Raw genomic sequence first — 12,243 nt, 5'->3', positions numbered from 1 at the left:
GAACACTTCACCCAGCAAGCATTGTCCTTCAGAATGAGAGATAAAGGCTTCCAAACAAAAGCTGAGGGAGTTCATCACACTAGACTTGCCTTTCAAGAAATGTTGAAAGGAGTTCTTCAAGTTGTAATGAAAGGATGCTAATTAGTAACATGAAAACATATGAACATATAAAACACTGGTAATGGTAAATATATAGAATACTTCAGTACTGTAACATGGTGGTATGCTAATCACTTAACTCTAGTATAGAGGACAGAAGTATTAAAAGTAGCTTTAATGACAATAATTTCTCAATAGGTACACAACATAAGAACATGTAAATTGTGACATCAAAAACATTAAATAGTCTATTATACTTGTAAGATGTAAACCTCAGAGTAATCACAAAACAAAAACCTATAGTTGATACAAATAAGATAAAGAGAAAGGAACCATAGTATATCACTCTGGAAAATATTCAATTCACATTGGAAGATGGAAGGATAGGAAGAAAGGAACAAAGGAACTAAAAACAGTCAGAAAAAAAATTAGCAAGACGTCGTAAGCAACTCTTATCAAAAATTTAAAAGTAAACTAAAGTTATCTAATCAAAAGGCATAGTGTGGCTGTATGACTTAAAAACAAACTGCTGCCTACAAGGGGCTCACTTCCGCACTTCAGCTTTAAGGACACACACAGGCTCAAAGTGAAGGGGTGGAAAAAGATTTTCCATGCAAATAGAAACCAAAAGAGAGTGAATATAGCAAAGGCTATACTTAGATAAAACAGACTTTAAGTCAAAGACTGTAAAAACAGAAAAGAAAGTTATTATATAATGATAAGGGGTTATTTCATCAAGATGTATTACAATAAACTATAGAAATATATATGCAACCAATGTCAGATTACCTAAATATATTGAGCAAATATCTAAAATATCTAAAGGGAGTAATGGAAAACAATACAATAAGAGTAGGGGCTCCAATACCTCATTTTCAACTATGGATACATCATCCAGACAGAAAATCAGTAAGAAAATATTGCACATGAACTATACTTTAAGCCAAATGAACCTAACAGACATTGAAAGGTTGTTGCTGAATCACGCAGAGATGCCGGGATTCTTGGCCTCTGGAGGAGAAGAATTCAACCCAGGGCCAGAGACGAGGCTTGATGGCTCAGAGCTTCTGTGTAATGAAGTTTTAGTAAAGTGTAAAGGAGATAGAGGAAGCTTCTGACATAGACATCAGAAGGGGCAGAAAGAGTACCCCCTTGCTAGTCTTAGCAATGGAGTTATATACTCTCCAATGAATCCAAAGGATGTCTGGAGGTTGTAAAGATCTCACCAGACCTACTCCCACAATTTACATTTTAAGATAACGGAATTAGCCAGAAGGTTTAATCCAAAGACTGTTCTCAGGCAGTATACATTATTGTTATATAATCCTAAGGAATGTAGAGGAAAAAAAAATTTGTCCTTTCTTCCTCCTTGAGAATTCCAGACCCCTCTCTCCCTGGGGAACCCTAGACTTCTTATCAACCTGCCTAGGAAATGACTCTCTCAACATGTACAGAACTTTCCATCCAATAGTACCAGAATACACTCTTCTCAAGCACACACTGAACATTCTCCAGGATAGATCATATATTAGGACACTAAACAAACCTTAGCAAACTTACAAAGGTTAACCTCATGCTGAGTATATTTTCTGACCACAATGGTATGAAACTAAAAATCAATAATAAAAGAAATACTGAAAACTTTCACAAATATGTGGAAATTAAACAGCATACTCCTAAACAACCAAGGTGTCAAAGAAGAAATCAAGGAGGAAATTAAAAATTTCTTGAAACAAAAGAAAATGGAAACATAACATATCAAAACTTATGGGACACAGCAAAAGCAGTTTTAGGTAGCACTCCTCGTCAGAAGCTGAGAAGGGCCAAATAGTGCCTGTAATACAAGTCATTATTATCCCAACATCCAACACAATACCTGACACATAGTAGGTGTACACTGAACATTTATGGACTGGATGAGTGAATAAATGGATGAGAAATGAATGAATTAACAAACTAGAAAATATCAAAGTCACTGAAAAGACATTTTCAACTATGAAATAAACTTCAAAGACTGTCTTTAAAAATGTATGCAGGGAATGTTTGTGAACACTTAAAATGCCAATCAAGGTGACAGAACAGTCTCAAGGAGGCAGAGTTGGCATTTGATTGTAAGTAGAATCCTAATCAAGTATATCAGACTCATGTTTGAAAGAAAACCACATGAATAGAAGTTGATCAACCACATGAGCGGGGGTGGGGGTGGGGGGAGACAGGATCCCAGAGTAAGAAACATAGAGGAAAAGGAATTCTGATGAACACTATAATTCTGAATTTCTGGTAACATCACCCCCAGTGTACCTCAATCTGTTCCAGCTGTGGTACATTTCTTGAATCAAATCACTCCTAATATTTGCAGTCCTTGCTCACCAATCTTCTGCCAAACCAGGTATTTTTATTTCTTGATAGTTACTAAGCTTCCTAAAATTTGACAAATTCATACATAGGAGACAAGACTCTCAGAGCCAGGTTAATGGCACTGTCTCAGGGTGCTGGCAAAATGAGATTTCTGAGCCCTAGGGTTGAGGAGTAGCAACAACCTGATGGTAGTGAAACCCAAAGAGTGAATGCCACAAGCTGTGGAAAGTGGTTGGTGGCAGGCTAATCTACAAGTGTCTTCTCTTCCCTGCCAGTGCATTTGCCAATATCATCTGTCCCCCCCAGAGAGCCAGAGGAGCACAAGAGGAAAATGGTGAACAGTTAGCAACCAGTGGCTTGTAACAAACACAGAAAAAACATCCTGGGGTCCATTAAAAATGTAAAAAGAATTGTTAAATCTCTGGATTTTTCTACAAAGAAAATAGAAGCAGAACCAAAGAAAATCCATGTTGTATCTATTCCTATGATATGACTCTATACTTTGTTGGGCCTGTGGCTCTGGGAAACTTTGTTTACACCATATTTAGCCCAAATCTAATAAAATTCAAATTCACTTACTATTTGTTTCAGTGCTTCTCACCAAATCACCAATTACCTCCAAATTACCAAGGTCACCTTGCCCGTTGATTATCTTGCTATCTTTGAAACATTTGACATTGTAGATCACCAGCTCTTACTGGGAATTTTTTCCTCGTTAAGCACAATGACAGGACATGCTGTCTCTCTCCCGAGCTCTTCGCTGGCTCCTTCACTGATTCCAGCTTTTCCTCCTCACACTCAGTGGAATTGGAGTCTTCAGACCTCTTCTCTCTCTTTACTGCTGGTGAGTCCTGACCCATTCTGACTTACTCCACCACACTCAACCAATGTTAACTTATTGAGCAGTCCCTATGTGGTATGCTATCTTCTTCCTCACTGTGATCAAGCTTCACCCTGACTCATGTCTGGAACATTAGCTGCATGCCCTTAACAGAATTTCTGGACATTTATGTGTTGACGGCCTACCTTCACCTCCAACAAGGCACAGTAGTAAATATGCAAATCAAAATAACTTAAATATAAATGAAAATCATTTGTTCAAGCCCAGGTGTAGCGTGAATTTCAGGATTCTGGCTTCTCTTCTCTCTCCACCTCAATTCTGGCTTTTCCATAGGTTACATTAATACTCAAGCAGGCTATTGGCCTTAGCACCCTCTTCTTAGAAACCTCCACACCATGAGAGCCAAGTGGAAGAAGCAAATGTGCAGGCTGAGGCCCAAAGGGGGAAAAAAAAGATGAGTCAGAGGCCCAAAGGGGGAAAAAAAAAAGATGAAAAGATAAATCACTATCTTGTACACCCATTGGGACTACAAGAGCAGAAATATTGAAGGCAGGAGGCTGGGCAAACTGGCACAAGTTTTGAGACCCAGTGCTATGGCCTGACTCTTATTTCAGTGGATCTAGAACTTCCATAGCCATTCTGTTGTCAGCCACACTGACAGCCCCACCTTGCTCATACCAAAACAGGCTCTCTTGGTCCTGTGACGTTCTGCACTAGCCCTGTTCTCAGTTGTGGCTGAGTGTAACATATGTACAATCAATCATCCCTCCTGCTGGAAAATCCTCAGGTGGACTTTCTCATGGTAAAAAATGGTTGCAGCAGTCCCAGGACTCAAGTGTACATCTCAGATTACAGGAGAAGATAACCTCTCTTCCACAGCCACTAAACAGAAGCAAGTGGCTTTATCCTGACTGATAACAGGGTCAGCATCTATCTCTGAATGGTCACTGTGGCCAGAGAAACACTTTGAAGCTGTTGGTTAGGCCATAGCTCCAGGCTCCTTCCTGAAGCAGTTACTGGGGCAAAGGGATGTGATTATCATGATTCTGTTCAGCTCAGTTCAGTTGCTCAGTCGTGTCCGACTCTTTGCGACCCTATGGACTGCAGTACCCCAGGCTTCCCTGTCCATCACCAACTCCTGGAGCCTGCTCAAACTCATGTCCATCGAGTCAGTGATGCCATCCAACCATCTCATCCTCTGTCATCCCCTTCTCCTCCTGCCTTCAATCTTTCCCAGCATCAGGGTCTTTTCCAATGATTATCTTGATTAGCTTAGGCGAAACAGAGCCTTTCTCTGGAGCAAGCGGTAAGTCAGTCCCTCCAAGAGAATGGCTGCCAAGTAATGGGAGAAGGGTAGAATGGATGCCAGAGTCAGTCGAGAGTTTTAGCTACATCTTGTTTATTCGGAACCCACAGAGAAAGAAGAATTCTGTACAGTCAAGTTTCCAGACAGCTACAGGTTTGCTGGACTCCTTATACATATTAACCGACTTGAGCGACATAGTTCAAAAGTATATTCTTCATATCTGCTATTATTAACAGAAGTATACTGAACATAAAATTAACCATTAATGATGACTTGAGGTCATGATATTGAAAATTTATTATTGTACCAATTACAACACAGGGACTGATCCCAGGAATTACTGAATTGTGTGTTACTGTCCATGAAATGATACAGAGCACTACATACTTGAACAAATTGTATCTACTTTTTACAACTTTTCTTTCTCTTCCTTTTCTTTCAATTGCTACTTCTAATCTATAGTAGAATTGGGAACCACATAATGAAGGTTTTAAAACTGCATATAATTTAAAGTAAAAAGAAATCATCTAGGTGGAACTATGCCAGAATGCAAACCATGGTTGCCTGTGGGTAGGGGCATTAACTTGTTTTATGCATCTTTGCTTCCTCATTTTTTCCATAATGATTAAGCATAACTTTTATGATCTCTCTCTCTCACACACACACACACACAAATACACTTACATGCCACATACACACCCCCCCACACACACACACATGCAAAACTAAAAGTAAATAGGATATGGATGTTGCCTTAAAATTCCCCAAGTGGAAAAATGTCCCAGCTACTAATTCTTCCAGCCTGTAACAGATCGTCTAGCAGATTTCAGGCCTTGTTGTTGATTCTCTGTTGCCTGGTGTGTTCTGGGTCAGGGAATATATACGCTTGAGGAGAAGAGATTATAGAAATGTCAAAACATACCAAGGGGAAGGTCAGCTACCTACCTGCTGTGAGGCTTTGACCCAGCAGCTCCCCACCAGCAGAGACCGGCCCCCAGCCTCACAGACAGGGAAGACCAGTTTCGCTGGTGCCTGGGGCTTCACGGTTAATGAGGGTGATGACTCAGCACCTTGCAGACTCATGCTCGACATGTGTGCTCCTTGCCCAGAATATCAGTTTAATGACAGACAATGAAAAAAGATCTGCTACTCAAAAGGAACTTTTCTCCTGGCATAGAAACCATACGGGGAGCCAAAGTATATTTAGAAAATTGATTTGGTGGGCATAAAATTAGAACAAATTATGAAGTGCCATAAGGTTAAAATAGGCTGGTACATCCATCCATCAACAGGCTGGGATCACAGCTGCCAATCACACCAGACTGTCTAAGGCCTCAGACCATTTCAAACAATGCTTTTTGGACACTGCCAAACTTTGTCTTCATGGCTCACCATTTTATATATTTCATTACCAAATAACCCCCTTTCTAATGAGCCATTCTTTCTTTAGATGAGCTAATAGAGTCACAAGCTATGGATAAAGATTATTGCTCTTAAAGTTACTTATCATACTTCCCTCTAAATATAGCTCTTTGAGCGTAGTTTTCAACTTCCAGGGCTACCTCATGGTTATCCCCCTCTACATACTACATTCAGCTTCTCAGAGAACTGAAATCCAAATCAAAAAGAATTCAAATAAACATAAAACCAAACTACTGTCTTACCCACAGCTCCTCCACCAAACCAAATCAGTTCTCAAAACTAACTTATCTTTTTAAAAAAATAAAAGCTCTTCTTTGACTCTTCTTTCCCTGCTGCCCCTTATTCTTGAGGTGGCAAGTCTTGTTTACTCCTTCTCAATGTCCTCCCCTGTCCATTGCTTATTTTCCACTCCCATTGCCCCACTTCTTTTGGAAAAAAAAAAAAAAACCTCAACCTTAATTACTGCCAACAGTCCAGTAATTCCTTTCCTTTTCTTCCTGTTTCCTCTCTTTTCCTCTCATCTGCATATTATCACCCTATTAATCTTCTAGAAACTTTCTCAAAATATTTAAGGACTCTTCATGACACAAAGAATGAAGTGCAAATGCTCTGGACTAGTGGTCAAAGTTCTCCCAAGTTTGGTCTTTATGTTTAGCTTCGCTTTCTGTAACCCCTCAAGAAGGGTCTGCATTTCAGCCTTTGTACACTCACTGTGGACAAATGAAAAAGTTAAATACAGACAGTGCTTATGTTTTGCAAGGCAAACCTATAGAGAAGAAGTCTTAGAAATAAACACCAATAGATACAGTGTGCTGATTTTCATTTTAACCTAGTCAACTTTTTAAAAATATTTCCTGTGTTTACGTTCACAGACACATACACACTTTCATAGAACCATGGCAAGTTACCAGGTGATCAACAAGTATTCACAGCTGCAGTCATGCTTTTGAAGGAAACCTAAACTTGTCCAGTGTAGGCCTTAATCCAATGACAACTTCAGACAAGAACTGCATAACTCATATGCATCATTCAGAAATATCCTGGAACGTAACTATCTCAGACATTTTACATGATAGAAATTCTGCTCATTTCTAACGCAGGATGTGACCTTGAGGGACATAACATGATCCATCAGGTTTGATCACCTTTCAGTAAGAACCCAATACAAAGTGATCTGAGCAATAAAGGGGATATTTTGACTCATGTAACTCAAAACATGGTAGGGTTATACCCAAGTATTCAAATATGAACACAGCTCAACTCTGCATTTCCTCATGCTTTATTCCCCAGTAGATCCTTTCCAGAAAGAAGGAAAGATAGTCACCAGCAGCTCCAGTCTTAGCAACCCCAGCAAAAAGATGGCGTCACTTTCCCAATGGTGTCAATAAACATGCTAGGGTGGATTCTTCTCAAGTCAGCCTGTGCCCATTAATGAACCAGTCACTGTGGCAGGGGAATACATTGTCTTGATTACCCAGGACTGTCTCCCATACTCCCACTTCCTACTGAAGACAGAGGCTGGGGTCAGCCCCACTGTACTACGTGGATTGAAAATGAAGGAAATGTGGTTATCCCAAGGAAAATCAAGATGCTGTTGTCAGAAGAAGTGAGAACAGATATGAAACAAACAGGTTAACACTAGGAGTAGATTCTTGCATTCATGGGCATGCCTATTATCTACTACTATCATATATTCATTAATGAGTCCTGCAACCTTATAATCAAATTTTAAGATTAACTTTAGCAATTTGCATCAATATTTTTAATATAAATACCCTTAACCTGGCAATTCTATTTCTAGGAATAATAGCTATGCTAGGAAGTGTTTTCCTACATGCCCTCCACTGGCCTGTGTACATTGCAAATGTTATTTTATTTATTAATACAGAACTCTAAGATGGAGTGGTATTATCTCTATCTTTGAGCTGAAGAAATTGGGCTGTTAAGGTACTTACACAAAGTTTCACAGCTAATAAGAGATAAAGTCAGAAGTCTGCCTTCAAATCTTTACCACTATTAGTTATTTCTCAGCAGTCTCTGTGGCATATAGTCTCATGAATTTATTCTAACCAAGAATATGACAGGTGAGAAAAGATGAATATCCCAAGAGGTTATTTATAAATATTTGTCCACAGAACTCAAATGTGAAATAAAGTTTCAATAAATTATATCAACCTAGATATGTCCCCTCATTATCTGTAAATATATACTAAGTTTCTACTTTATAAAATGATAAAAGATTAATGACTTTTAGGGGGATGGCTGTGAAATGACAATTTTGTTCAAACCAGCTATCTAAGTCATGGAAGCACGCACAGTCAAGGTTAATCAAACACAGTAAGGCCTTGTGCATTGTTCATATCTATCACCATGTCAGTTTACCATTTAGGAAGAAGTTGGATACTTAATCTCTACAACAAATCAAAATATATCTTTATATATTATAGCTGTCTACTGTCAGGCCACAGAGAGTTTTAGGCTAAATTATTTAACCTTGATGACACTCAACACTGGAACATTCCATCAGATGGAAAAGTGAGTGGCTTGGAAACCCAGAGAGCTACTGGTTTTATCTCTTGCACCAAAGAATGAGAAGCTTCTGTTAGCAGTCAGAAACATTCACTCTGCCCTAGTGCTCAAATCAGAGCAAAAGATAGGGCAGCAGAGCAATGGCCCTGAAGCTCACAAAGAGCCTAGACCACTCTAAGGATGGCCGGAAACATAGCCACATTGGTCTAGGGTCCTGACAGTTGCCTGGACTAGCTGGCATGAGGGGGGAAACTCAATACTTAGAACTCCGTAACACACAGAAATTTTTGATGATCAATTAGTTTATAATCCCCCCTCTTCTATTTACCATGCCTCTATTTCTCATTATCCTCAGGAATATATCCTTGGTAAATACAGCCCTAAAACACTCCTGAAAAGCACATGAAGGAGAGGCTCATATGCACAAGAGTAATGATTTAGTCCTGTGAACTTTTAATTTGCATAATCCCCTTTCCTCCCCCCCTCCACCCTTTGTAAAGTTCTTTGATATTTTTTCCTCCAAATGACGTGGGTTGGGGAAAAGAATTAAGCAAGCATCAAAGTTCTCGCTCCTGTGTTCTCAGCTATTACATTAATCTTTAAGGTTTTTCTCTCTCATTTATTAAAAATCAGTGACTCATCCAACTTTACACATAAATTCACATCAAAGTTAATTAGAATCTTGGTAAGGCTAATGTTTGTCTCTTCCTTCATTAATTCCTAGAAGCTTGAATCAAGGCTCTGCGTGTGACTGTGGAAGAAAGGAAAAGAGAAGCCAGTGGAAGTAGACTGACCTGCCAGTGCTTCACAGGCAGTGTTCGCATAGCTGGATTCAGAGTTGGGCCTAAGGTCACTTGCTGTGAAGGAGGACCAGGCCTCCACATAGCCCAGCTGATGGTCAAGTCAGCCTCCTCTGGAACTGGGGTGAACTCTGACACCAATGTGAAAGAGGGAAGATGGCGGTAACAATTAAATAACGGAGGATAGAACGTTGCCTGCTGAAGAATTTTTCTCTCCCTCCTCTGTGATCAGGAAAAGCAGCCAATCATTCTTGTACATTGACTTTCTCTTCTTCCTTCCTATAAAGTTAAAATTTATATATATATATATATATATATAAAATGCAACTTTACATAACTTCTACGAGAAGCAGGGGGAATAACTGCAAGAGGTAGGAGGGGTACAAGATGGAAATGATTATACAGCAAGACATTTCCACATTTGGAAATGCATACCAAAAGCATTTCCATACCTGGAAACAGAATATAGAATACAGGAGTAGGACAGGGGGCTCAACCTAATATACTTATTAGGGAGAAACTGACAGCACCTGCTCTGGGATTTTTTTGCATATTGATTTTGCTTTTAGGAGGTTTTCATGAAAATCACATAAAACAAACTGAGAACACAAACTTTCTTCCCAAACCATTCTTGAAAATCTTCCAAAGCATTTTCTTATTTTAAAAACTTAGTTGCTTTATGTATTAACATTGCAAAGTCTAAAGAATATACAACAGGAAAGTTAAAATCTCATACTAGTGCCCCATAATAAGAGGCTTGAATCATCCACAGATAAGACAAGTTTTTGTTGTTGTTCAATCACTAAGTCGTGTCCAACTCTGTGTGACCCTATGGACTGCAGCACACCAGGCTGCCCTGTCCTTCAGTATCTTCTGGAGTTTGCCCAGATTCATGTCCATTCAGTTGGTGATGCTATCTAACCGTCTTAACCTCCGCCATCGCCTTCTCCTTTTGCCTCCAATCTTTCCCAACATAAGGTTTGTTTTTTTTTTTCCAATGAGTCAGCTAAAGTTTTAGGGCATAATAAACGTATTTCACATTAATACATTTGGAACTACTCTTTATAAAGCCATACAATTCCATGCTATATGTAAGGAGATAAGTTGAAGTCCTAGGAAAAACTTAAAACCCAAAGAGTCAATACTGAGTTTAACCCGCACTGGAGGACTGATGCAGGCACTCCAGCTCCCACCCGAGAGTTCCAGCAAACTCCACCCCAGCTCAGCGGCCACCACTGCTCTGGGTGTGCACCTGCTCCCCCCCTAACCCTTGGCCCAGCAACGAACACCCTACCAGTTGGCAGCCCCCTGAATCCTCGCTGAGTACTGAGGATAAGAAACTTCTCTGTCCTTTGGCCTGAGGACAGGCTAGAGGAATGTTTGACTCCTTGCTAGAGGAATCTCAGCAGTGCCAAGTGGTGATAACAATTCAGTGCAGCAGCACTTCCCCTTATCTCCTCAGCTCTCTCCTTCCCAGGATCCAGCCAGCATGGAAGGATACTTTCTGAGAACAATCATGGCATTGTATTCAGTGCTTCCTACCTTAACCCTGATGACTAAGACTGTCTTCCAGATCACATTTCACGTTCTCAGATTCTTTCCTCCCACGAAGTTTCTGACCCTTTCCCACCACCTTCCTCTCCCCTTCAAAACACAAGTGTCAGGCAGTCTCACCAGCTTGTCCAGAGCTGATGCTCCTGAGCCCCAGCTTAAGCTTACTTCCCAGGAGGCTCTTCTGCCTCCACTGAACAAGAAATCCAGGCAAGCTGAAACCCCAGAGGAACTGATAGTTCCAAAGAAGAGGACAGGGAAGGTAAGAGGCAGAATCAAGAGCACATTCAGTCCTACAGAGAGACAGCCACAAGATTGCTTTGGATCAATGGGCACTGGGAAAGACTGAAGGCGGGAGGAGAAGGGGGCGACAAGAGGGTGAGATGGTTGGATGGCATCACCGACTCAATGGACATGAATTTGATTAGGCTCCGGGAGTGGGTGATGGACAGGGAAGCCTGGCGTGCTGCAGTCCATGGAGTCAGAAAGAGTTGGACGCAACTGAGTGACTGAACTGAACTGAACTGAATGGACGCTTCACTCCATTACACAGTATGGCTAAAATGTAGGGCTGGGGATGGGCACAAATACATTGTCACACAAGAGAAGGTAAATCAGACTTGGGTTTGGAAGTTTACATAGCCAAGTTCAAGTCCTTGTGGCAATTCTGCCACATTTCTACTCGTGACTGTTTAGTCTCTTTGAGATATGAAAAGGTTGTTTTCTAGCATCCCTTGGCCCTTCCTTTCCTAGATGCTACATTTAAACTTTCTCTTCACTTTCCAATGCTGAACCCACCTGCTCTTAAGAATCTACTGTTGTTTTATATGAAACAAAATGATAAACATTAAATTTTGACACACCCTCTGTGCAACACTAATTCAACACCAATCAATGAGACATCTGTTGTGATTCAATATATGTAATAGAAATCATCAACAGGAGCCAAGTTTTATACAGGGATAGGATCTAAAGTCAGCATGTAAAATCAAACCATGTAGCAGCTAAAGTTGTTAACCCCTTAGAGTGCATAATGTTACGTATACTTGCCCTACTTGGTAATATATATCACTTTCAAATGATTCCATTTAACATAAGTGACATGAAGAACATAATTTTCAATATTGTTTAATTTTGTAAGAAAAGAGAGTGAGAAGTTGGTATTCTTCATCGAGTTCTGAATGAGGTAGCTTGTTTGCATTTAGAGTACACGTTCTATTAAAAACCAAACAAAAAATGAAACCATGTCTTCAAGGGCTAGAATCCCACAGAGCAGCAAGATGCTGCTCTCTGAGAATCACACAAGAACTGAGACAGCGCAGGGGAACAGCAGTTGC

Source organism: Odocoileus virginianus, chromosome 30, assembly GCF_023699985.2.
Source record: "Odocoileus virginianus isolate 20LAN1187 ecotype Illinois chromosome 30, Ovbor_1.2, whole genome shotgun sequence".
NCBI classification, from domain to species: domain Eukaryota; kingdom Metazoa; phylum Chordata; class Mammalia; order Artiodactyla; family Cervidae; genus Odocoileus; species Odocoileus virginianus.
The sequence above is the reverse complement of the archived record's forward strand: the minus strand, read 5'-3'. Positions refer to the sequence as shown.